We start from the raw sequence: 26,386 nt of genomic DNA, 5'->3' as shown, positions 1-26,386 counted from the left end.
GACTGGCTGGTGCTGGAGGACAGGAGCAATGACCAGTGGCTAAAGAACTTCATCATGACCAAGGGGACATTCCTAGAGCTATGCCACTGGCTTGCTCCAGCCCTCCAGCACCGTAACACATGCCTGAGGCTGGCACTCACACTCCACAAATGAGAGGCCATCGCCTTCTGGAAGCTGGCCACCCCGGACAGTCACTGAGCCATCAGACACCAGTTCAGGGTGGGCAGAGCCACCATCAGGGCTGTTGTCAATGATGCAAGCCATGCAGAGGGGGCACCCTGGCAAGGGACACCATGGAGACCTGAGGGGGCAGCCCCCACCAGGAGTGGAGGCAGGGACGGGGATGGGTGGGCAGGCAGGGGACTGGGGTGGGGATGGGGACAGGTGAGCACACAGGGGACAGGATGGGCACAGGCGGGCAAGCCACACCTCACCCCACACCCATGAGCCCTCATGCCCTTCAGGTCTTCCAAGCCAGCAACAAGGTGCTCCTGAGGCAGCTGGTCTGTGTCGGGGACCTATATGACGCCATCTGGGGCTTCGAGGAGTTGGGCTTCCTGAACTGCTTCGGTACCCTGGACGGCACCCACATTGCCATCCGGGCCCTGGAGCACAGCTGCAGGGCCTATGTAAACCACAAGGGCTGCAGGTGTGCATTGAAGCCAACTGTCGCTTCCATGACACCTGCATGGGCTGGTCTGGCTGCACCCACAGCGCTGGAGTGTTCCAGAACCCAGGACTGGGACACCGCATAGCTGAGGGCACCTTCATCTCTTATGGGAGCTCACCATCAAGGACACAATGATGTCACTCTGCATCAAGGTGGAAGTGGCCTACTCCCTGAAGGCCTGGATGATGAGGCCACACACAGGGTACACACAGACTAGCCAGAGCATTTTTAATGAGTGGCTGAACAGAGCCCGAAATACAGTAGAACTGGAGTTCATCTGCCTGAAAGGGGGTTGTAGATGCCTCCATGCCAGGCTGGATGTGGGCCTTTCCAACGTCCCGGTGGTGGTTGGGGCCTGCTGCACCCTGCACAACCTGGTGGAGGTACAACACGATCTCTTAATGCAGGGATGGGCTGATGAGGTGGGGCGCGGGTATGAAGAGACCCCTGCCACCCCGTGCCGCCAAGCCCAGCAGGATGGGGTTCAATTATGGGAGGCCCTGCACCAGTTCTTCAAGCAGGGGCTGCAGTGACCCCCCCCACCCTGCACACACACACCCCACCAGCACCCTGCACACATGCACACCCAGCACCACACATGTATGGGGGTCATAGGGTAAAACTGAACTATAAACTTTTTACTGAATGTTAACTGTGCCCCTCCATGATTGAGGGAACTATTTACAGGCAGGAGGGGGAACAGTAAACAGAGGACCAGTGGGAACTATTTACAGGGGTGTAGCAGCCCCAGATGGGAGCCCTGTGGGCCCCAAGGGGCCAGGTTCAAAGTGGGGGCCTTAACCCTCAAGGGAGCTCGATGGCCGCAATCCCCATCACCTGCACCTTCCCCTTCCTCCCTGTGCCCAGGGGCCCTGTCTGGGCCAGGCCAGAGCCTATGGCATGGGAAGATAGTGGAATGGCTGAGATGTCCTCGCTGGGGTCAGCACGGGGGAAGTGGGGGGTAAGGTTTCCAGCCAGCCTCCCCTGGCCAGTAACATGTGTGTCAGGAGCATGAGGCTGACTGGGGAGAGGTGGGGTGGGAGCAGGACGGGCTCATGTGGGTGTGCTGCTGTGGGAGGGATAGTGGAATGGGGGATTGGGGTGGGGGAAAACTACAGGGGGAGGGAAGGGGACATGTGAGCAACGGGGGCATGGGGGACTGTAGGGTAGGGGCAGGGGCAGGGGGGTGCAGAAGTGGGACATGGTGAGGCAGCGGCCAAGGCCACGTGGCCAGCCACATCAGGGTCAGGGTGTCCAGGCTGGCCACCACCCAGTCCCCGGCCTGCTGCTCTTTGGAGAGCCACTCCTGCAGCACACCCATCAAGTCCCACAGGGACGCCAAGTGTGCTGCATCCCCTGCCTTCTCTTCCTTGCCATGGTGGCACCAGTGGATGGCCCAGCCATGGCCCTGCACTGTACCTGGTTGGGGTCTGGGCTGCAACCCTCGCCCTTTGTGGCTGGGCTTCCCAGGACGGTCGCGGGGCTGGTCTGGCTGCTGGCTGCTGGAGCTGTGGAAACATAAGGGAGAGAGGAATTGTCCATTAGTCCCTAGCAAAGGCCACCATGAACGGCCCCTTCCCTCCCCACCCCATCCTGTGGGCCCACATCCCAGGGTTCCCCATATGGGTGCTGGGAGCGCTAGCTCTCTTCAGCCTCCCTTGGTCCCTCTGTGGCCAGGCGGCCCATGATTTTGTCCCAGCTGCATGGTGCTGAGTGCCACACATTGGCCCTCTGAGACTGGGCCAATAGGGCCATCTTGCCTGCCTACGCTCTGGGGCTGACGGCTGTGTGGGTGGGCTGTGGCCACCCCAGGCAGGACTGTGTGCCCCCTCCCCAAGACCCACGACCACTGCTATGCACAGAAATATCTCTGGGTCCCTCCTCAGGTGAGGCACAATCAGGGGGAGGGACAGGCTGAATGGGCCAGACAGGACGTTGATAAGCCCTCTTTATCATTTATGGCCTGGAGCCTCTCCGGGAGCCTGGTGCCAGCCTCTGGTCCTGGGCAGTCCTCCCCCTTGGTCTCCGTCTTGAGCTCCAGGTCAATTTCAGGGTCCACTATGTCAAGGACCATGGCCAGGTTCCTGCCTCTTTGGACCCAAGGAGGCGTTCTAGTGCTTTAAAGTAGGGGCAGCTGGTGGGCACTGCACCCGACCAATCAGCTGTGTTGTGGGCTCTGCAGTAGCCCTGGTGCAGCTCCTTTACCTTGGACCTCACCTGGTCCAAGTTGTGAGTGAGGTGATCCCAGCCGGTGAGGCCCTTGGTGAGGCGCTCAAATGCTACCGCATTCCAGCGCTGAACCCCCATCTAGTGCAGGACATCCTCATTTTCCCAGAGGGTGAGGCAGTCCCACAACTCAGCATCAGTCCACGAGGGAGCCTGGAGCTTCAGTGCCTGGTTCCCTTTCTGGGAGGACTCCCCAACATCTTGCAGGGCCCTGATGTGGGCAGGGGTCTTGGGTGCTGGCCAAGGTGCTGAGGCGCATGCTGTTGCACCTGGGGTGTTGTGGCTGGCAGCAGTCTGTGCGGCAATGTGGACTCCCTGCTGCCTGCATGCTCTCAGCTTCCTGCCTGAGGCTTTGTGGGAGCCTGCATCTTTAAGTGCGGCCGGACATAGAGCTCCGCTTGTGCTGTGAGCAGCACCGTCATCTGCCAGCTGATCCCACCATGGAGGACTCTTTCTTTCAAAACAGCAGGCCACAGAGCATCTACACTTACTCTCTTTTGAAATAATCTTTCAAAAGGGGGTGTTCTTCCCACGGCAGGAACGGAGGACCAATTTCAATGCAATGGCCCTGTTCTTCGAAGTTACTTTTGAATGTTCACAGAGTGTGTGTAGATGCTCTGCAGATTATTTACAAAGACGGCCATCTTTTGACCTCACTTCTGAATGTACTTGCCAGTGTAGATGCGCCTCAAGAGACAAGTTAGAAACATAAATAGTCCTGGTGGAAGGTTGCAGTGCAACGATATTTCATAGAACCCAGAACAATAGCACACCAGAAGCTGAAAACAGAGACAAAGAAAGCAGGCTGCTCCCAAAACAGAAGGGCAGCACTTTCCCAACCTCATTCTGAGGTGGTCTGTAAATTGGCTCAGATCACAGGCATTCCTGAGGAGCTCACTAGCCTGCAAGCAGCAGCACCAAGAACAACTCTTGAACTTTCAAGTGACAGTATACTTAACTGTGACACTCCAGTTACCTGTCATGAACATGATAAAGAGCTCTTTGTAGCTCAAAAACTTTTCTGTCTCATAAACAGTAGTTGGTTCAGTAAAAGATATTATCTCATCATCTACCTTGTCTCTGTCATGTCCTACAGCCACAGCAATGCTGAAAATGCCTATTTAGCAGTAGATACTGTTATTTGAAAAGGAAAAAGTGGACAGAATGTTATTTCTGTTAGAAGATACTTGTTTTTGCTTGAGGTGGAAGAGAAGCATATTCTGGACAGATGTACAATGGCATGAGTTACTTCTGAGATGATACATATTTGCTCCATTGATGTGCAATCCTGAAAATGTTCCTCGACTTTGTCTCAAATGCCCGTGATCCTGGAGAGAGCTTCCAGCATACTAGAATCACCAGGCCACAAGAATGCCTTATGATTGACAACTTTGTCCTAGTCACATGCTTTATCCTAGGGGTTGGGAGGTACCATGACATGGTCACTGTATGCCACTTGAGGATTTCCTTGTGAAAAAAAAATCTTAGGGGGCTCAATCAGTCCTGATCTGATACATGATTCCTAAGTATTTAGCCTGTTAATTGTCTACTATGTGAGCAGGTCTACACTACAAAAGAAATTCAACCTAAGATACACAACTCCAGCAATGAGAATTGCATAGCTGGAGTCAACATACCTAAAGTTGAATTTCCAGTGTGGCCTCACTATGGGAAGTCAATAGGAGAAACTTTCCCACAAGAGAAAGGAGTACTGCAGTCAACAGGGGTGCTCTTAGTGTTCAATTTAGTGTGTTCCTACTAGGCATGCTATGTCAAATCCTGGAAGACCAACCACGGCAGCATTGATTTTCCACTTTGTGTAGACAAACCCTGAAAGTCCTGCAGTACTTTTAACATCAAAGAATACAAACTCAGAAGCCTATTGCAATGAAGGCTGTAACTTATTAGTGCTGTTATAATTAAATAATAGTCTGCAGCTATAATAAGTGTTTACAACCAGCTGTGCATTCATTAAATGATAGGGGATCATCTGAAATGAATACTGACTTTCTTTAGGCCAGATAGAACATTCACAGATCTGGCTGTCCCTCTTTCCCCAGGAGAAAACTGGAGCATTAAGTGTGAGTTCAGATCAAGTAATTAACTTAAACTGAGGGAGGATGCAGGTTCAGGTTAGTGATCAGCTAAATTTGCTTGGTACAGGGCTAATCCCTTGGCTTTGGCTGGGTTTTCTTCATGGTTTAAGGGGGTTTCAAGACTCTCTGACAAGCTGAATGTGTATCACAAGGTGGTGGAGACAACCTAAGTTTTAAACCTTGATGGAGTTTAATTCCCCACTGTGTTCTTCCAGTTTTATCCCAATATAATTCTACTGTCTAACATTATTGGTGAATCAAGTCCTAAGATTTTAGTAACAGCACTGAATCTGTCCTAAAATGTATCTGGCTGTATTCATGAAAATATAGTGCTTTGTCTCATATCAAAACCGGAAATCTAGGATAGTTTATCAAATAGCCCTCTCATAACTGGAAACTGATCTGTGAAAATCTTTCTAGATTTTAAGGAAGAAGAGACCATTGTAATAATCTCATCTGACATCCAGAGTAACACCAGGTGGTTTCTGCATTACAAGTAACAGCGTGTAGTTGAGTGAGATCATGTCTTCCAGAAAAGTATTGATAAAGAATTCAGAATTGATAATAAAGAATTCACCACATCCCTTGGTGATTGGATCCACCCACTAACTACCCTCAGGATTCAGTTGCATTTTGTTTACCAATTAAGCTGTGTCTGAAAAGAAAACACAAAACAACAAAAAAACAAACAAACAAAAAAAACAGAACAGCATGGTTCTGGTCTGCTGTCCAGCAAACCTGAACAAAGGTTTCATGTTGTAGAGAAGACAGAGATGATACCATGTTTCAGCATAAATGTTCCACGGAGTTCTAGTCTTCAGACAATATTTCGAATGCAAGTAAGAATTCTGGTCTCTGCAGACATGAAACTCTACACATAAATCCACTGAAGCATGATAAGCAGAGGTACACTGACAGATGCTAGAGACCCGAGAAATATTTTTTGATCTGTTTGCTTTTGTGACAGACATAAGTTTTACCTTTTCCCCCTCCTGTCAGATTTGCACAGCCAGCACAGCATGAGTATGAGCTGATTCATTTTCCTTCCCACGCAGCATCAGCAGAACAGGTATGTTTAAATTCCCTGACTAGATTCTGCCTACTGTTATCCCTGGTCCTTTCTGGGGTAGACAGCATGGTTACTACTCTTCCCCATAAGGTGAGTATTTAGGCAGCTGCTCAGGAGAGATTCAGGTGCTTCCCAGATGCCTATGGCCAGCAGCACATGTTTCTGTTGGTGCACAGCCGAACATTCCTCAGTGTACGTAACAAAATTTATGCCACACATGGGGGGGAAATTAGAGGCAACACTGATGGTTATCCGAGTGTAAATGAGGATGGCATTTGACATGTAGTATCTGATGAAATATGTATTTCTGAATATTTTAATTCATGACTAGGTTTTTTTAAAAGGATTAATTCAAAAGAATTATGTTGTTAAAATTATATGGCTTGTATTATATAGGAGTATAGAGGAGAATCAAAAGGGCAGTCTCTGGCCTGAGAAGCTATGAATGTATGCAAGTGTAAGAACATGGCTTGACATTCAGTGCCTACACTGGGCTGATAGTAGAGGGACATTATTTATTCATAAAATGAGCACATTTGATCTAAAAATCTCTGCAATACATTAGACATGGAGCAGCACAGTGTCATCTCTAGAGCAGTTTTAGAGTGTTACTACCTATTCAGAGGCAAGGGGATAGAGTCATGAACAGAGAACTAAATACAATGATCAACTTTAAAAAGTCACTCTTACAAAGTGTGCTGTACTCAGCTGGTGAAAATCAGCATAATAATTAAATATACCTGTGTTTGTGTGGGGGAAAATGGAGATGGGATATAACTAAAACTGGCAGAAAAATTACCATTTTGATTTTTCAATATTTTTTCATCTCCTTTTTACATAAATAATTTAAAAGTGCAAGAAATGTTAATGAAAAGAAAATAACTTATGCAACTGTTGTTTCTATTTTATTATAGGTTGAACCTCTCTAATCTGGAATTCTTTCATCAGGCAACCTCCATAATCTGGCATGATTTTTAGTTCACTGGACAACCACTTATCATAGGTGTGGTTAAGTTTCCCGTGGTTCCATAAGTTTGTTTCCAGCAGGCAGTCCTGGCTGTCAGTGTTCTGTGCTGTTATTTCCCGTAATTTACCCCTAAATGTCTTCTAAGATCCCCATAAGCAGTGTTGATAATGCAGCTAGACAATATTCACTTCCCATGGTCCAGCAAATTCTCTCAGCCTGAGGGTGATGGATTAGCGAGATTCAACCTGTAGCTAGAAGCTGGTGAAAACATTTCAAATAAAATTAATTAATTAAAAAATAATCCAATAAACTATGAGAAATATTTTTAGAGAAGTTAAAATAATATCAATGTTTGTGGTTGTGAAGAGTGTGACAGAAATGATTAAGTGAGGCCTTAAAGGTATAACTTAGTATAAAGAAAGGAAATTAAATGAAATTAAGAAGGGATGGAAATCATCCTTTTGTTTAGTTTGTACAACACCTATCACAGGAGGGTGCTAGTTCAGGCCTGAGGCTTGTAGGTTTATAATAATATAAACAACGAGGAATGTGTTAGGTGCCTTACAGATAGATCAATCAGTATATGGAATTACCTTGCCAGGGAGGGAAATCCTGCTCCTTTAAAACTAGATTAGACTAGAAGCCACAATAAATTTCAAGGTATGTGATGATCTAACAGAGTTCTGCAATTTCAGTTTTCATAGGCTGAGGTTGTGTCTATACTAGACCAAGAAAATCAACCGTAGATATGCTATTAGAACATCAATTAGATAGCTAAAATCAACATATCTGTGCTCGGCTACGTTGTCTATTTATACAGGGGAAAGTTGATGGGAGAGTTCAACTTCCTTTACTCTTTGCATCTTGTGAGGAGTACAGAAGTCAGCTGTGACCCCTGAGAGCTCAATTTCATGCATCCAGACTAGACAAGTGAAATCAAACCCCAGAAGACTAACCCTGAGCAGGTTGATCTTCCAGGGTAATGTTGATAAACCCTGATTGAGAAAGCAGAAGGGGTCATACAAGGTCACTCTTGTTTTTTGTTGTATATCCAGCAGAATTCTGCTGGTGACTTGGCCAAGCGAAACTGTGTAGCTGTGGTTCATTGTTTCAATGCACATGAGGCCATATTGTCATTTCAGTTGTTTGTTAGTTAAAGTGCATAAATGATTGTAACAAATATTTCATGGATACTAGGAACTTCCTGCTATTGTGATACACACATTCCCTGCTCCAAGGATAAAACTGTGCAGAGCTAGTAAGTGATTTTTCTGCTTCATTATTAATTGCCTACTCTTTCCCTCCTATACTTTGTAACTTGATGGGTGGGCGGGAATTTAAATCTCTTTTTACACTGTTACTTAAAACAGGGATTTGCTAAGACTTAGAACACAAAGTCATAAATCCATTTGTAAAGCACTCTGATAAAGGGTAACTAAATGCAAGAATGCTGGGAACCGAGCATAAGGAAGTGCATTGACTGAATTATGTCAGAGAAAACGTAGCTGGGACCCCTGGGCAGCAGGGTGGCCTACTGGTTAGGTCCCAGTGTTAACTGAGAGCCTAGGGTTACGGCTTCCAGAAGCTTACCAAATTCTGTTCCTTCAGTTTGGGGGATGGCCCTAAGAGTCCAGCTTCCCTCTCCTTAGTGGGGTTTCCTTGTGGTTGTCTCTCTTGGTGTCTGTGGGACAGTTTGGAGACTTGCATCTTCCTGAGGCCACCCAGTGGGCATCTCTGTCTCAGGTCCTTTAGAGAGCAGAAACAGCTCTTTTCTTTACACTGGTCAGCCCCAAACTGAGCCAGATTCCCTCCTTTTATTTTCCCTCAAGGCCTGGCACCGGCTGCAGGTGAAACGGGGAGGGGCTAAGGGGCTAAAAAGGCCTTGTTTAGCCTTTGCACCTCCAGGCCCACCTCTCAATCCCTCACAGAATCCCAGTGATGTTGTTAATCAAAGGGCAGTTGGATGCCAGTTTATAAAAGGCTGCAATATTAATGATATAAACATCAAAAGAAATGACTTAGTGCAGAAGGAAGGGAAGTGTTGGCTGGAGAAAAGATGAATGGTCCCAGTTAAGACAGTACAAAATCAAGGGTCAGAGTTTCTTGTCTGACACATATTGACATGGGAGAAGCAGTCATAATGAAAGCTGAGAGTTTGAAATGGATAGATTCATATCGTAGAGGAGCATATTAGAGCAGACAGCTCAAGTGTGGTGGTAGCTGGATGATACTGAATGAATTATGTATTGCGGTTGTGAATACTCGCTGTCTGAAATGAATGTGAACACAGAGTACACTGTACCAAATCAGTGGACAGCTTTCACTGCAAAGCACGCTTCCCGTATACTCTAGTCACAGTGGAATATCTCATCGTAAAGGGAAACTCATAACTATGATAGACTCCATTGCCCTACACGTTGCTTTGTGGGCAGAGGGAAATTAATAACAAAATAGACTCAGTAGGTTGGACTGAGGGTGAGCTGGACTCTCAGGTGTTTAAAGTGAGGCTTCCAAATGATTTCTAGCTGAGAGCACTCATTGAACTGGTGGCCACTCCTGAGAGGTTTTCCAATCAATTTCTGGAATTAAATTCTCTAGGGCTACATCTACACTACCCCAGAAGATTGACCAGCTCAATTTTGATTTCACTCATCTAGTGTGGACAGGAGAAATTAACCTCTCAGGGGTCAGAGTTGACACCTGTACTCCTCAAGAGGCATGAGGAATAAGGGAGGTCGAGGGGAGAAACTCCCCAGTCAGCCTTCCCAGCAGAGATGGTCAAGTTAGCCAAGTGTAGATATGTCTATTATACCTTCACAGTTACTATGGCTAGAATTGTGTATCCTCGGTCAACTTACTTTGCCTGGTGTAGACATAGCCTAGGAGGTGTCAGTTCTGGGAACCACAGCTCATGATCGGGTCAAGTATGTCATTCTGTGCTGTGTGATGGTATCAGTCAGGAGACCATACCTCTCCCAGCCAAATACAGGGCATGGGGGAATGACGCTGTCCCGACCAAAATGGTACAAATGGTCACCCTGCCTGGGAGTCAGCCAGTGGCTGCCCTGTGGGGGCTGCCACCTTGATGGGAAGGCAGCTGCAGCTCATGGCTGCCCCATGACTTGGGGAACCAGGAACTAGGCTGCTACCCTGCTAGACACCTGTGCTAGTAAAAAAGTGGAACGTGGGACAATTAGCTCCTTTGTCCCAATTTATTTTGCCACTGGGATGATGCCCGACATATGGGGCTGTCCTGCCCAAAACGGGATGGATAGTCACCCTAGGTCTCAGAGGTTGGCTTAACTCTGTTTCACAACTCCCTCATGAATGAATAGGTCAGTTTTGTATTAGACTTCTCCAGACTACTTTTTTTGTTCTCCCCCGCCCCCCGATTTTTGGATATGGTGGGGGGAGTCCTAGATATCAGACAGATATGGACACTTTTTTACCCCTAGATATTTCTGAGAATCATTCTGAGATTATAGATAGACATATCCTGCTAGAGTATTCAGCCTGTCCCACTGATACTCCTAGGATGCTGTCCCTAAACGTTTTGAAAAATGTGTACATCATTATAATCATTTCTTTTTCAATAAAAAGTTATTTTCAATGTAGTTGGAATGTAACTCTCTAAGGATATTGGCTGTTTCTTTCCATATGAAATAAGAAAATATAACAACATAGAAAATGAATTTCTGAATTTCCCAGGTCTTATTATTTTATATTATTGTTATTCCATTTGCTCATTGTCACATCCGTCACTTTTCTCTCCATGCCACCCAACCATAATTGTCATTTTTATTGTTTTACAGTATACATCCTACTGTCCCAAATGTGCTCGGCACTGAGCATAGAGATAGTGAGCTCTGTTCCACACTAAAAACTAATGTCAATATAGCCATGTTGTTCAGGAGTATTCACACCCTCAAGCGACATAGTTACTCTGTCCAAATCTGTGGTGTAAACCAGTGGTTCCCAATATTTTCACTAGTGCAGACATCTATTTACCCCTCCCAAACCATTCGCAGACCCCCATTCACCCTTCCCAAACCATTCACAGACCCTCAAAGAAAATTCTATTTTCTATGATCATTTTTATTTACCTTTTTTTCATGGACCTCCTGCAATACCCTCATGGACTCCCAGGGGTCCGCAGGCCCCAGGCTGGAAACCACTGGTGTAGACAGTGCTATGTCCAGAGCAGGGCTTCTCCCACTAACAGATCTACTACATCTCTGAGAGGTGGTGTACTGACATCGACATGACCAACTCTCTTGTCAATGTAAGGAGAGCCTTCACTAGGCATTGAGCACCAGACTTGGCCAAAGAGTTTGTGGGGCTCAAGGACGTATGCTGACAGTGGGGCCTGGCCAGTAGGTGGGACGCAAAGCAGCACACAGGCAATCAGGCCAGAGTACAGGTTCCTGAAGCTATGGGGCCTAAGGCAACTGCCTTGCTTGCCTTGCCCTAAGGCCAGGCCTGCTGTGCACTACAGTGGTACAACAATACCACTGCAGGGGAGTAAGTGTAGACAAGCCCTGAGACACAGGACATCCCTCAAAGAGCTTACCAGCTAAAGTGACAAGATGGAAAAAGAGGCAGGAGGAAGAAGTAGCACCACCCTTGGTTTGGAAACCAGGAACTGGGGAATTAAGAGATGAAAGGACTTCTCAGAGAGTACAAGGAAACCTGCAGCAGAGCCCCTCAGACAGAAGCTTATCCACAAATCTCTTTCCCATCTTTTGAGGTAAGATAATTAAATGCCATTGGTGTTGGGTAAGAATTGTGTGTGGGGGACATTTTCTATACAGGACCCTTGGCTCAAAAAATTACTCCTCTACCTATGTAAAATAGCCTGATTTTGTTGAATATTCAGGGTTTGCTATAAAGGCTAGTGGAAGGCAGGGACTTCCAGGAACTGTGGGATGTGTGTGTGATGAAGGGATGTTTATAATTATAAGCTCATTTTGATCCTGGACATGTTCCTTGGAACCCAAGGAGGAAGGGCACTGTGGCTCTGAGGAGGGACAAATGTGTCTTTATTCTTTGGGTGTCCATTTTTTATGGGCAGCAGGAGAAGTGGATCTAGTTTTCCTGATGGTACCGGACTCCTGTTTTGTGCACATCCCTTAAAGTTAAGGCAACTTCTGTCCTTTCGTTTTACTCAGCACCAAAGGATGACACACGTAACCAGGTCTGTAGGGTCTGTGGTCCCCTGGTGATTACTGCTTCTGTAGTAGTGGTGGTGGAAGCCAAGAGCCTCCTGGCTTTTTAAAATCACCCAGGTCTCCTAGACTCTGTGCACTGCCCCACCCTGACTGCCAACTCTGCAGTTCTCATTGCAGACTCCCAACCCTACCCTTGCCTAAAAGACTTTGCTAGATGGATTTTGTGGTCGCTTTCGGTCGCTTGTCAGCTGCAGGAAAATACTGACAGCCTCTTGAACACCACCCCTTTTCGCAACCTAGAAACTGCACCCAAACTCCCATCCAGAACCCAAACTCTACACCCCTTCATGCATCCAAACTCCCTCCCAAAACCTAGTCCCCTGCCCCACCTTTCACATCTCAACCCCTGGCCCCACTCTGATGAAAGTGAGTAAGGGCTGGGGAGAGTGAAAGGTGGAGGGAGGGATGCAGTGAGTGGAGGTGGAGCCTCAGAGAAAGGGCAGAAAATGAATATAATCTCAGGGAATCGGTGTGGCAGGGGTTCAGGATGGGTCCTTGGGTTAGCATGATTAGACAGCTGGCAATTCTCTTGGGTAGGCATGTGGAAACTCTGGCTATGCCAGAAGAATGCACCCAGAAGCACAGCTGGCAGCTCACTGGGCACCAGCCACCCTTTGTAGCACTGTTCAAATACCGGGTGAACTGCATGAGCACAGTTGTGGCTTGTACATGCCTGGAGGTCTACGGACTGATCTGTCCTGGGCCTGAAATTGCTGTTGACGGGCCTACATGTTACCAAGGTAATAGTACAATAACTAACTGCAGGAAGTCCCCATGCAGTGATTTTTTTTTTTATATAATTTCCTTCCTTCCTTACTTCTGCATTTTGGATTACCTTACCTACTACGACCTTACTAGCTCCCACTGTGCTGTAAAAAAGCTATTCTTTGGCTTTGGAGCTACTGCTCTGTTCTGTTCATTTATTGATTCAGTCCTAGGTGTATCTTCCCCTTTCAGCCGAATTATTAACATGGCTATCTGTAACCAGACAGCCTGTAGAGCACCTCTCCAGCTACATGCCAAAACAACAGTCTCCTTTCTTCTCCTCTCTCCTCAATATTGGTGGGGAAAAAAAAACCCAGCACACTGAAGGTTATATGGAGCATGAAATAGCCTAGGAATGGCTTTTCTTGCGCTACTTAAACTTCATTTAATGAAGCTGAAATACAATGCCATCAGCTGAAAAATGTGATGGGAATTCACCTAATCATCTCAGCAAAACATCTGTTGAGGTGATGTGAGGCTGACTTTGCTAACAGCGCTACCGAGTGAAAGCAAGGCTCTTTTTTGCACTTTCCCCATTGCATGAACTGGCAAGTGGAGCCAATGGAACAGGACAGGATAAGATGATCTGAGCCTTCAGGTACATTATAGGTTAGAGTGCAGTTTGGAAAATCAGCAATGCCAAATAATTTAAATCACGTGGGACCTTGGCCAAACTTTTTTTGCTCCTTACTTCAGTAATATAGCACTAGCCTGTGATCTTACATCTGATCAGATGGTCCTTGAAATTTTGTTAACTGCATTTCTGAGTCTTTATGAACTCCCACTCTGAAGAAGTATCTAGCCAATCTGAAAGGCAGAGCAACAGCAGCAGTAGTGGTTCGGGTGGCTGTGTAATCAAGGTAATCAAGTCCAATGTATTAGACCAAATGTCTTACCCATTCAACTTCTGGGGGAAGGACATGATTCAAATCCATGAGAAATCCAGACAGCCCTTGCCAATGGAAAAAGCTTGCAAGTATTTGGCTGTAAAGTGGTGTATTTCCCTACACTTGCTGTGAAAGAGCTAAATTGGACGGAGTGGTCCCAATCAGCCAGTTAGCCTGAAGCCTGGGAGAATTAGCTCTGGCAGAATAGTGCTAATAAGCTCACCTGTGTAGGAACAAGAGGGGCTTATACTGAGAAATCGGAAGCAGAGAGGGCTTCAGGGAAGTAGGCCACTGTCATTCACTACGGCTATGTCTAGACTGCAGGCGTCTATTGACAAAACTGTTGACAGAAGTTATGCCTACAAAGTGTGCATCCAGACTGCAGATCTCTCAGAAAAGATCTGCTGGTTGGGAGCATTCTGTCAGCATCCTTGTACACTTCGTTCAACGAGGAAGAAGAGATGTCTTGACAGAAGGTTTCTTTCTGACATTTCTCCCCATGTGGAGAGGCCAAATGTTGGAAAAAACCTCTCCTGACAGAATTGTTGGCAAAAGGTGTGCAAATGCGTAGCACAATTTGCCTATCTTTTGCCAACATTTCTCAGCAGTCTAGGCATAGTCTTAGAGTAGGGAGATGTGTTTGATGATACAGAGTTCAGTGGTCTGTAGTCCCTGGAGAGCCTGAATTTCCTTGGTACCATGTGAATTTGTCCAGAAGCCTGGAGGGGCTTGTCAGTAGAAGTTGGCAGTACCAGGCATCATGTGGGATGGGATGGCTGAGTGGATTGTGTTGTCAACTTGGGTATTGTAGACAGTGAGAGGAAAGTCTTCCTGACTGCAGAGTTTTAGATTCCGTAGCACCTCAGTCATACTTGGGTGATTATGAGGAAGACTTTGGTACCAGGTTTTAGTTACTGGGAGGATTAGAAATACCTGAAGGTTTGACTGTATTGGAGTCATCAATACCAGGAATGCTTGGAGCTTAAGCAGTACAGTTGTTGGGAAGCAAGGCCTCTGACATGGCAGGTCTTTTAGGGACAGCTTCTTTATGAGACAGTTAGCACCTTCTTTTGCTAGAAGTCTCATGCAGGTCTCTTTCATGAAAAACCTGGTGGGCAACGGAGCTGGTGATAAGGGTCACTACACAATATGCTCCCTAAGCTGCAAGCCTACATCTAGCCCTGTTAAAACATGTTTAATTCATCAAGGCAGCACCTCAGCGTACCACAATTAGACAATTGCCAGAAAGAACCTCAATATGACCTCCAGGGAATATGCTCGGTGGGAAGAACTAGTTTCAAGCATAGCGAATACCTATCGTGTGAGAGATCCAACAGTCTAGTTTCATGGCATTGTGGCATCACGCCATCTTTGGGTAAAGCACAGTTGCCTCAGCTGTGGATTGGTTAGCTGTGCTGCTTATGGCTGTGCATTGCATCTTTGTGACTCCCTGTTGCCTGCTGTGGCAAATTAGAAGAGTTAAGCCATTGTGACAGGAGGGCTCCAATCACTGCAAAAATGTTGCTTCCTCCTGGAAAGCCACAGCCCTGTCTCTGTCACCTGCTCTCAGTCCACAGGGACAGTTCCTTTTGAAGGAACCCTGTCTACACAGCTAGTTTGCATTTTGAAAGCACTTCTGACACAGTGTGTGGGTTCCATTATGCAAATGAGGCACTGAATATTCATATCAGTCCCACATTAGCATTTTCAAATTTCTGTGTTTACATGCCCCTTCTGAAAGGGAGGTGTAATGTAGACATAGGCTAAGGCTGAAATCCTGACCCAGTTGAAGTCAATGGCAAAACTCCCATTCATTTAGTTGACCCAGGCTTTCACCCTACTTGATGTTTACAGGAGCGGTAGATACTCCCCACTTTTGAAAACAAATCAAAGTATAGATGTGAAAATGTGCATGGGCATTATCTACAAATGTAGCATTTGTGCTATAATTTAAGGTTACTACTTTTGCCATGATTCTGGCAATACTTTTAGCACAGGCTAAGCTTTGCAAACTCCCACCACAGTCAAGAAGACAGCTCCTAAGTATGTAAAATTAATCATGTGCATAATTCTTCACAGGATCAAGGACCTAATGTATCATTTAACACACACACTATACTGAAATATCCTGCCATGCAGAGTCCATAGGCCAGCCATCTTTTACTGAAGTATTTCAATGGAAAAGATCGCAGAAGTAAATCACATCACAGTGTTTGGGAGCTGTACATGTGAGACAAGTCTTCTTTTGACAAAATCCATCAGAATATCACAAATGGGCACAATCTGCATGACAAGTCAGAGTATAATAACAAAGGGGTAAATGGCAGAAATGTAACATTTTTGTATTACAGCCTTAAAACCGCAGTACTCAAAACTTTTGGTCTTTGAGAATCTCAGAGGGAAACACAGTAGTTTACAGCAAAACTCTGTTTTGGATACTTTCAAGAGGATAAAAGATGGCGGAAAATTCGCAACCTTCTGTTGATAAACTGTATATTGTGGCTGTCAGTTACATATTGTATCACTGCAGGAAATCTTAGTTTCACTTGTCTGTTTGTTGTACCATAAATAAATTGCCTATGCCAGCGAGTAATTTTGTTTCATTGTTGGAACAACAAGAAGTCCTGTGGTACCTTATAGACTAACAGATATTTTGGAGCACAAGCTTTTGTGGGCAAAGACCCACTTTGCCACAGGACTTCCCATTGTTCTTGCAGATACAGACTAACACAGCTACCCCTCTTATACTTTTCATAGTTGGTTGACTTTTAGGCCTCTTCTCTATATTGTCCCTTCCTCCGGAAGAGTCATGGTAATGAACAGCCCAGAAGATGCTAATGAGGCACAGATGTAAATTTCCTGTTCCTCATTAGCATATGGCCATGGTATTCGGAGTCCAGAAGAAGCTCTTCCAGACTCCAAAATAGCCATGTAGACAGATGGCCTGCAGGGATCCCCCAGAAGGAAACCCTCCCTCTGGAAGTAGGCTTCCAGAAGAAGGGTGTCTTTCCAAGGGATTCCCTTGGGCCACATGTCTACACAGCTATTTTGGAGTCCAGACGAGCGTCATCCAGACTCAGAATCACATGGCCATATGCTAATGAGACATAGGAAATTTACACGTGTCTAATTAGCATTTTCTGGGATGCTCATTACCCTGCCCCTTCCTCCAAAAGCAGCATATGCAGAAGCAAGCCTTGCTGTTTTTTTCTTGATTCTATTTTTTCATGGAACACGTAGAGTGACCAGTTAAATGCCTCTTCAGAGTCTCTTCAGATTTCACAGTCTTTTGGGCAGTGCCAAGCCTGACAGGAAGTTTTGAAACAAACAATCAAAACCAAAAACCCAACCAACAGCCAACAACCAAGCAGCATTTTAGGAACGTTTCCAAGCACTGCTTTCCTATAATATCAGGTGCCTTGGCAGACCCACCAATGAGGGGAAGGGGAATTTCCTTTAAAAAATTATACAGACACACACACAGGCACTCTTCAGGTTCCAACATCCACACATACAAACAAAAGCTAACCTGCAACCTCAGGTAGGAACATCTTTAGGATTTATGGGACCCAACTCAATACCAGTAGATTGGTGCCCTTATGCCCACAGAAGCTGGTGGTGGTGGTTGCGGGGGTAGAACGGGGGAAGGGGCTGGCCACAGGAGCTGGTACAGAGCCCCTGGCAGGTTGGGGTGGTGGCCAAATGAGGCTCAGAAGTCCCCTTCAGAATCTCCACCTACCTCCTCATCCTTACAAAATTAAATCTGCCTTTCTCCATGCGTTCAAGGTTAACTAAAAATCCATTTCTATAATTTTTTATTACAAAGACACAGTATTACAGCTACATTATGGGTTTTGTGAGCTAGACTGGGAACCTAACTACCATTCATTGTATTGTTTCAAAACGAAAATGCATTCAGTTCCAAACAGCTGACTTACAAATTAATATTTGGAACACAACCCAGTTTTAAGTTGGGCACTTCCTCTCTTTCTATATATATATCCCCAACTTGCAACATATATATGTTGGTCATCCAATTTGCTTTGAAACAGTTATAGAAATTTATTAAGATATCAGAAAAGTATCTCAAGGAAATGAATGCATCATGTTTATTGGACAATTGCATCCACAAGCTACTTTCTGGATCCTGGCCCTGGAAGATCCATTGCTCCTGCAGTAGTGACGCACAGAACTGAGAAGCCTATATACTTGTACATAAGAGCTATTATGAATTCACAATTCTACAGCAGAAGCTGTTTGTTCGAGATGAAGAAACCCTATTACACTGTCATGCTGAAAGATGACTCTTTTCAACCAGCTCTGTCATATAGGTTTTTGTCTTAAAACATATAAAAACACGGTTCTTTCTCTAACTTTCAAATGAAGAGTGATGCCGAGGTTGCAAGAAATTAGAAACAATGGAACTGATGTAACTTACACCCCCTGGCCATAGCAACACTAACCCCTGCCTTTCAGAAGGGGCATGCTAATGAGCCACTTTGCAGACACTAATGAGGTGCTGCCATGAATATGCAGCACCTCATTAACATAATGGCTGACGTGTGCATTTTGAGAGTGCTGGTTTTGAAATGCACACCGCTCATGTAGACAGGGGTCGTTTGAAAGGATCCCCGGATGTTGAAAACCCCTTCTTCCCAAAACCTGTCTACACAGGGCGCGTGCTTTTCGAAAGTGGCACTTTTGAAACTTGCATGGCTGCCATTATGCTAATGAGACACTGCATATTCATGGAAGTGTCTCATTAGCATATGTGACGTGGCTCATTAGCATGCCCTTTCTGAAAGGCAAGGGTTAATGTAAGACGGCCCCTGGGTATGTCTACACAGCAGTGTGATTCCGAAATAAGCTATTCTGGAAGAGTTATTCCAGAATAGTTTATTTCAAAATAACACTGGCAGACACAAAATGCATTTTGAAGTAGCACTCAACTACTGCAAAATAGAGCATCTACATACAACAGAGCTTATTTCAAAATAGAGCCATTGGATGCACTAGGGCTGATTTCAAATTAAGCTGTATTCCCTGTCTACACAGCCCATCTATTGAAATAGTTATTTTGAAATGGGTGCTAGTCCTTGGCCGAGTCTACACTAGCTCCCTCCTTTTGGGTTAGAGGGAGGGCTGGGGGTGCCTGGCTCTAGAAGAAGGGATGGGTTTGGGGTTAGATCAGGGGCCTGGGTATGACTGGCAGTGGGGGAGGGGGAGGGCATTCATTTAGAATGGGGTGAGGACTGGGTTCGTGGGGGGTGAAACCTGGGGGCAATTTGGGGCTGAAGGAGGGTAAGCCACCTGGGGGCAAGAGGGGGTGCACATTGGAGTGTGTGGGGGCGTTAAGCCTGGAGGAGGCAGTTCAGAGCCTGAGTTCTGGTGAGGGGCAGCTGGGGGTGGGGGGGTTGAGTTCTACCATCCTTTTTTCTAGAAAAAAAAAACCACTGGTTAAATGTATGCAGAGCATCACTGTGAGTACATAAGGCAATGAGCTCTGTGTTGTCTTGTTTTGTAGGACAGTGTATGTCAATGACCAGTCTAGGGACCAGTATTGATCACTGAAATCTCCCTGACAATTTAAGAAGGCAGAGAGCCAGTCTCTGGTGTCCAAAAGGCTTAAATAGGAGAACTGGCCATAGGGTTATGCAGCCATAACCCTGTCACAGAACAGCTCTTAATGATTTGAAGCAGCTCCAAGAAAATAAGCTCTGCTAGCTCCCTAAATCTTCTGGTGTTTGGGAAACACTATTTGCTGCCACTTATTACATGAGTAGTAAGCATGGTTATAGACACAATTATGTTTAGAGCCCTGATACTACAAATGTTTTTAAAAGCATGAAGAGTAGATGGGCCCTAGATCTTCTGTGCAAAAAATATCTTATCCTGGCATCGGGGGGGCAGACTTCATCCTAAAATGAGTTCAAAACTTTGGAGTTATTTATTAAGGACTGTCTCGTAGTCACATGCATTGCGGGCTCTTGAAGTATTGATTTTGTAACTGAATTTGAAAAAAAATGGTTCTTCTCGCTATTTTGGTTGCAGACCCCTGACCTAGGAGATTATAAATAAAATGTAAGGAGATACACATCTCATAGAATTGGAAGGGACCTTGGGCGGTCATTGAGTCCAGTCCCCTGCCCTCTTGGCAGGACCAAACACCATCCCTTTTTTGAAAAAAAAAAAATCTGCTTGTCCCAGATCCCTAAATGGCCCCCTCAAGGATTGAAGTCACAGTCTCAGGTCTAGCAGGTTGATGCTTAAACCACTGAGCTATCCCTCAAGATTTCAAAGAGTAAAGTGACTTGGAAGTAGCCTGGGCACTTAGAAGTACCCGCAGGTTAGCCACAGCTACATGCAAGCCAGCACTTCAAAGTCTGCAGCTTCGAAGTTGCCACAGGGGAGAATTAACTTAATGATGCGCTGCATATGCACAGCAGCACTTCATTAGTAATCTCTTGACACCCTACCTACCATGCCCCCTTCAAAGTTGGGAGCTCGTGTAGACACAGCCTAAGGGTTCCGTACGATCGACAAACTAACAATATCTAGGTTCTGATTTACTGAAGTGCTTATGCATATGTTTAATTGTGACTAAGATTTCAGCATGTGCTTAAGCACTTTGCAGAATTATGGCTTTAGCTATAACAAAAAAATCCCAGTTAAGCCAAATTTGGGATGTGGAAACCGATGTGGAAATGGTTATTTTCCACACTGTATTAAAATGATCCCCTCAACATTTAAAGACACTGTTGGAAGTTGTAAAGAACCCCTCCTCCCCAAGCCATTTCATGTCATTGAAAACACATGGGCCATGCAGCTGGCCCAAATTCTGCAAGCAGTTCTGCAGGGAGCCACATGTGTGGCTGCGGTTCAGCTGAGTTTCTGCATGAAATTCCATGCATGATTGAAGTTGTATTTTGTGTATGTGTAGAAAGAAAAGTATTCAATTGCTTAGGGTTAAGGTAAGCTCTCAGGGGCAGATTCTCAGCTCAGGTAAATTGTCACAGTTCCAGTACAGTCACGGCAATTTGCACAAGCTGAGAATCTGCTCCTCCTCCTTATTCAGCAGCCCTAAACTCTGATGAACAGGTCACTGCAGTCTAATGGTTTCCAAGCTACCTTGATAAGAGTGGCCCCCAAAGCTTATATCACAGTAGCAACAAGAAATTGCTGGTTTCAGCTAATACAGTATATCATGCTCAGTGAATGATTTGCAGATAAACAAAATCGTGTAGCAACATGTAATTTAACCTGCTTCTCTACAGAGACAGTCCAGAAGAGCTATCCTTGTTGAGTTTTAAGAGGCTGATTCAAAACTCAATGGAAAGATTGACACTGACTTCCCTGGGCTGTGGACTAGACCCCTTGGTCACTTAGCCTATGTCTACACTACTGCAGAAAGTCGACCGAAGGTTCACATCTCCATCTACATGAATGATATGCAACAAGTCAAGTTATCTGAGGGTCAGCATTGCAGGTGGTTAATGGAAGAAACTCCCATCTACTTACTTTTACTCCAGTCATTGAAGGTAGAGTACAGGGGTCAGCTGCAGAGTCATCTGTGTGCAGTTTGACTGGTCTTCAGTAGGCCAGCTAAATCAACCCCCGGTGTTCGATCTCAGAGCGCTGATACTCTCTGTAGTGTAGAGACAGTCACAGTTATTCCACATCTATTACAACATCCTATTGTGTGGTGTTGAAGTACTGAAATGCTGATTTTAATCAAGCAAAATAAATATATTCTGTAAATTAAAACTAGGCATCATCAGAACTATTCAACCGACTTTTATTTTCTCTTTTATTTACTTCTTTTCAACTTTGAAAAGACAAATTACCTAAGAAAATCCTTTGTTCCCCCCACTCTCTCAAAGGAACAGCGCATAGGTTATATATTGTGACAAATACACAGGCCAGCTCAGAACTTTTTGGAAGTCACTATGACCCCTTAAGGAGTCTTTCTGAACTTCACAGAAACACAGGACGTAGAACTGAGGTTCCCTTCTGCTTCAAGAACATGGGCCCCTTGTACTGGATATGGAGGAGAATCTCTTTTAACATAACTGAGGGGAAAAAGGGGATCCTTTCCTACTTCTAAAATCTGTCATTTCTGTACTCCAGATTTTAAAAATTTGGTGCATGCAGTCCAAACCCCGCTGAAATGTTTGTGGGTTCTAATTAGCTTCAGTGCACAGACACACGTAAGGAAAAATGTCTTTTTTAATAGGATTTTTTTAAATTATGACTTTACACAAACTGTGCTGCAATCTTCTGTAATAGTGTTTTAGCCTTATTTTTATAAAGTGCCCCCTTTTAAAATTATAAGTACCCCCCAGACTTCTCCCGCGTACACTAAAGGTAGGCGTACCACCATTTGAGAAACATGGTTCTAAGGTAATTTGAGATCTTGAAACAGCTGCCATTCAACCTATCCAGATTACTACAGGAGGACTTATCGTTGTAAACTTTTCAGGATTCAGCTTTGTTTTGCATACCACCAGGTTACACTTAAAAAACTACTTACAAAAACATGCAAAAATGCCACAGACGATTACTACTGAAAACGTGCTGACTTTCTACCATGTTATCAAATAAATGATACATTTCAGAGTAAGGCATATGAAGCAGTAGAAACTAGTTATTGTTTGAAGGAACTTTTAGATTGTGCTGGCTTCAATAGTGTTTTTTATGTAGCCGGATTAAAAGCTAGGCAAATATCTAGATGAGTTGTTGTACCCCTCTGAAGAGCTCAGTGTAGCCCCAAGGGTACTCATATCCCTGGTTCAGAAACCCTCTTCTAAAAGACTTTTTCCTTCTATAATCATCTCCTGACCATATTATACTGATTTAAATGAAAGTGAGATGACGAAAAATGTATCACATAATTAATCTTCATTTCTAATACTTTGAGCAATAGTATTTTTGTTTACTTTAGGGAATTTGTGCATATTAGAACTCAAAATAAAACCGTGAAAGTCAAATTCATCCTTGGCGCAAGAGGGCTTTAATAAAATTGGATACATTGTGCTAGGACTGAATGGCTGTGTCTACATGTGCCCCAAACTTCGAAATGGCCATGCAAATGGCCATTTCCAAGTTTACTAATGAAGCGCTGAAATGCATATTCAGTGCTTCATTAGCATGCGGGCGGCAGCGGCGCTTCGAAATTGACGCGTCTTGCCGCCGCGCGTCGCGTCCAGACAGGGCTCCTTTTCGAAAGGATGCCACCTACTTCGAAGTCCCCTTATTCCCATGAGCTCATGGGAATAAGGGGACTTTGAAGTAGGCGGGGCCCTTTCGAAAAGGAGCCCCGTCTGGATGCGCCGCGCGGCTGCAAGGCGCATCAATTTTGAAGCGCCGCTGCCGCCCGCATGCTAATGAAGCACTGAATATGCATTTCAGCGCTTCATTAGTAAACTTCGAAATGGCCATTTGCATGGCCATTTCGAAGTTTGGGGCACGTGTAGACACAGCCTAAGTGAGCATGCTGCATTATACTAAACTCCTCCTCTTAGATCTTTCCAAATGTGTGGCAGAAGACAAAATCACTCTTTAAATGTAAAGAAAAGAAATAGGCATGGTCTGTTAAGAGCTTGTTTATTAACCCCTTTGTCACATGGAGGAAATGGTAAAGCTGATTGGAAATTTTTTTATGTTATATTTTTGGTCATAAACGATGACTAGTTGAAACTGAAATGTTTTATAAGAAAGTCAACAAATTTCAAGACTCAAAAACCTTCTTTAAAATAATTAGTTTCAGAACTGTCCAAATATACAGCTTGATTCTTTTCTAGACCCTTTGGCCTTCACCCAGTCATGTCTTCTCCAGCTTTTCCCACTTCCCTCATATCAGGGGCAGCTGGATCATATAGTCTCACAATTTCTCATGCCTTCCTGGTATCAGTAGTGACTGCCATGCCCGCATTCTCTTTCAAATGCTGACAGGGTGCACCACTCAAAATTAGGATAGCACCTCCTCCTCTACACTCTGGGGGATAACTTGTGAGGTCAACAGCTCTTCCTGCAGTTGCGCACCATCCTCCATCTCTCTGCTGAGGTCAACAGTGCCTTTCTTGCTGCTTCTGCCCCTTTGTGACTCTTGTGACTCAGTTCTCTGGCTTTATCAATATACTTATTTCCCCCTTTCAAGGTTTCAAGGTATCCTTCAACAAACCTATTCACAGCTTCATAATGCCACTACCTCTAGGGCAGGCAGGGGAACCCAAGCCCTCTGCTCTGGGTTCTGGTTTAAGGAACTTCTAGCCAACAGTCAAGGTCCCTTCCTTTCTAGGCCTTACTAATTTACCTCAGCTTTGTCCTACTTTCCTGGTGTACCCGCTCATGGTCTGCCGGCACCAAAGCACATCTCTTTTTCCTAAAAAATGACAAGAAGTCCTGTGGCACCTTATAGACTAACAGATGTACTGGAGAACAAGCTAGCTAGCTTTGCGCTCCAATACATTTATTAATCTATAAGGTGCCACAAGCCTTCTTGTGGTTTTTGCAGATACAGACTAACACGATCACCTATCTGATACTTCTCTTTCCCAAAGAGTGACAGGAGACTTTCCCAACAGTTGTCTAAGCTTCCACTTTCTTATCCTTATAACTTCAGTCCATCTCATTGCTTCCTCAGTCATGGGATTACTTGACCACCTGATTTCATGCAGCTGTGACCTGTTGGGTTAATTAGCCTTCTTGTCAATCAATGTTAAACCTTTCAGCATAAGTATGGGGTGAACACACCTTCACAGGCCCCGTATGTTTAACAATCTTTCCCAACTTGTGCTTAGTTCACATGCTAATTTCCTTCCCCAGACTTGAAAAAGAGTTCTCTGTAGCTTGAAAGCTTGCATTGTCCACCAATGAAAGTTGGTCCATCACAACATCTTCCCTCACCTACTTTCTATCTTCCACTTTTTGTTTCATTTAAAAAGAGCTTCTTCTGGGGTTCAATCCAAAAAATATATTTTGCTGTATTTCAGGAAATGTTTGTTTCTATTGGCCATCATAACCTGCAGGGCTATAAAAACTTCAGATTAGCGGAATAATCCCTCTATTTTATGAGATGTGAAAGCCATCAGTTCAGATAGCCTCTCACTATGGAGAATGATATTTTGCAAAGTGATTGGCTTTATTTAATCTGCATGCTGTTGTAAATCTAGAAAGAGCTACCCACAGTGTTAATTTGAAAACATAAAGGTTGCAGAAGGCCTAACAAATGGAAACCCTTTGCCAAGAGTGTTCTTGCTGACTTGAGCAATACCCCTGAAAACACAAATAAACCAATATGTTTTAATCAAAGTGGATACCCAAAAGAGCTTTGAGAACCATGCCATGCTTAATCAGCAGACAAAACTTTCAGTTGTTTCATATGGCAATGCACCTGTGCATCTCAGTTCTCCTTTCAGGGGGTAACATGCTCAGTGTGACATCCTGCCCCTCTCTAGTAGTGGCTGGGCCACAGGAAGAGATTAGGGAGCCTACTGTAGGCTTGGCTGATAGAATGGTACTGTTTAGCTCACACGACAGCAGCCTAAGTTTTTCATTCCTGAAGCACCAGGATCGATCTGTACTGGTGATGTCCCACTTGCTGCATGGTGTAGTAAATGCGGAGTTAAGCAGGGTGAAACTCTGAAGCCTGGGAAGCCATTAGTTATCAGTGCTATTGACTTCAGAGGGGCTACTCAAGCACGCCCTTAATTTGAAGAACAAGATTAAGTCCTACTGGAGTCAATGGGACTACATAGATGCTTCAAGTTAAACATTTACTCTGTCAGACTGTGGAACTCCCCTGCTTCAATGTGAAGTCTCTTCTGTTTCTTGGGCATAGTCTACGCTATCATGGGCCAGTGCTCTATGTTATGCAAGGAGATTAGAGCCGTGTCTACACGTGCACGCTACTTCGAAGTAGCGGCACTAGCTTCGAAATAGCGCCCGTCACGGCTACACGCGTCGGGCGCTATTTCGAAGTTAACTTCGACGTTAGGCGGCGAGATGTCGAAGTCACTAACCCCATGAGGGGATAGGAATAGCGCCCTACTTCGACGTTCAACGTCGAAGTAGGGACCATGTAGTCGTTGCGCGTCCCGCAACGTCGAAATTGCGGGGTCCTCCATGGCGGCCATCAGATGAGGGGTTGAGAGACGCTCTCTCCAGCCCCTCAGCTCAATGGTGGCCGCATGGAGCGGCCCCTTAAAGGTCCCCTCCCCCTCCCTTCCTGTGCAGGAAGCTGAGGGAACGTGCAGGCGGCAGCCCAGACACGCGGCCAGCCTGCACGTTCCTCAGCCAGCACAGCCACCCACCCAGCTGCGATGGCTGCCCGGCAGCCCCCCCAGCGCCCCCAGGGGACCCCCCCCAAGGGGAGCCAGGGCAGCCAGCCCAGCCAGGCGGGCAGCCAGGCTGGCAAGCGGCAGCGGGGCCCCTCCTGGACGGAGGCCGAGCTGCGGGACCTGCTGGGGCTCTGGAGCGA

General features: G+C 45.4%; 1 long non-coding RNA gene across 1 annotated transcript in view; it reads right to left on the bottom strand.

The window, feature by feature from the left end:
- Window positions 1-919: 919 nt before the first annotated feature.
- LOC142012213 (uncharacterized) overlaps window positions 920-26,386 on the bottom strand; it is a 30,715-nt gene continuing 5,248 nt past the window's right edge. The window contains exons 2-4 of the long non-coding RNA XR_012645286.1: window positions 21,427-21,553; window positions 2,090-2,178; window positions 920-1,044 (exon numbers count right to left, since the gene is read on the bottom strand). This is a non-coding gene — a long non-coding RNA (uncharacterized LOC142012213). The remainder of the gene's footprint in view (window positions 1,045-2,089; window positions 2,179-21,426; window positions 21,554-26,386) is intronic.

Source organism: Carettochelys insculpta, chromosome 4 (assembly GCF_033958435.1).
Source record: "Carettochelys insculpta isolate YL-2023 chromosome 4, ASM3395843v1, whole genome shotgun sequence".
Taxonomy (NCBI): domain Eukaryota; kingdom Metazoa; phylum Chordata; order Testudines; family Carettochelyidae; genus Carettochelys; species Carettochelys insculpta.
This window is presented reverse-complemented; position numbering and strand designations above follow the sequence as displayed.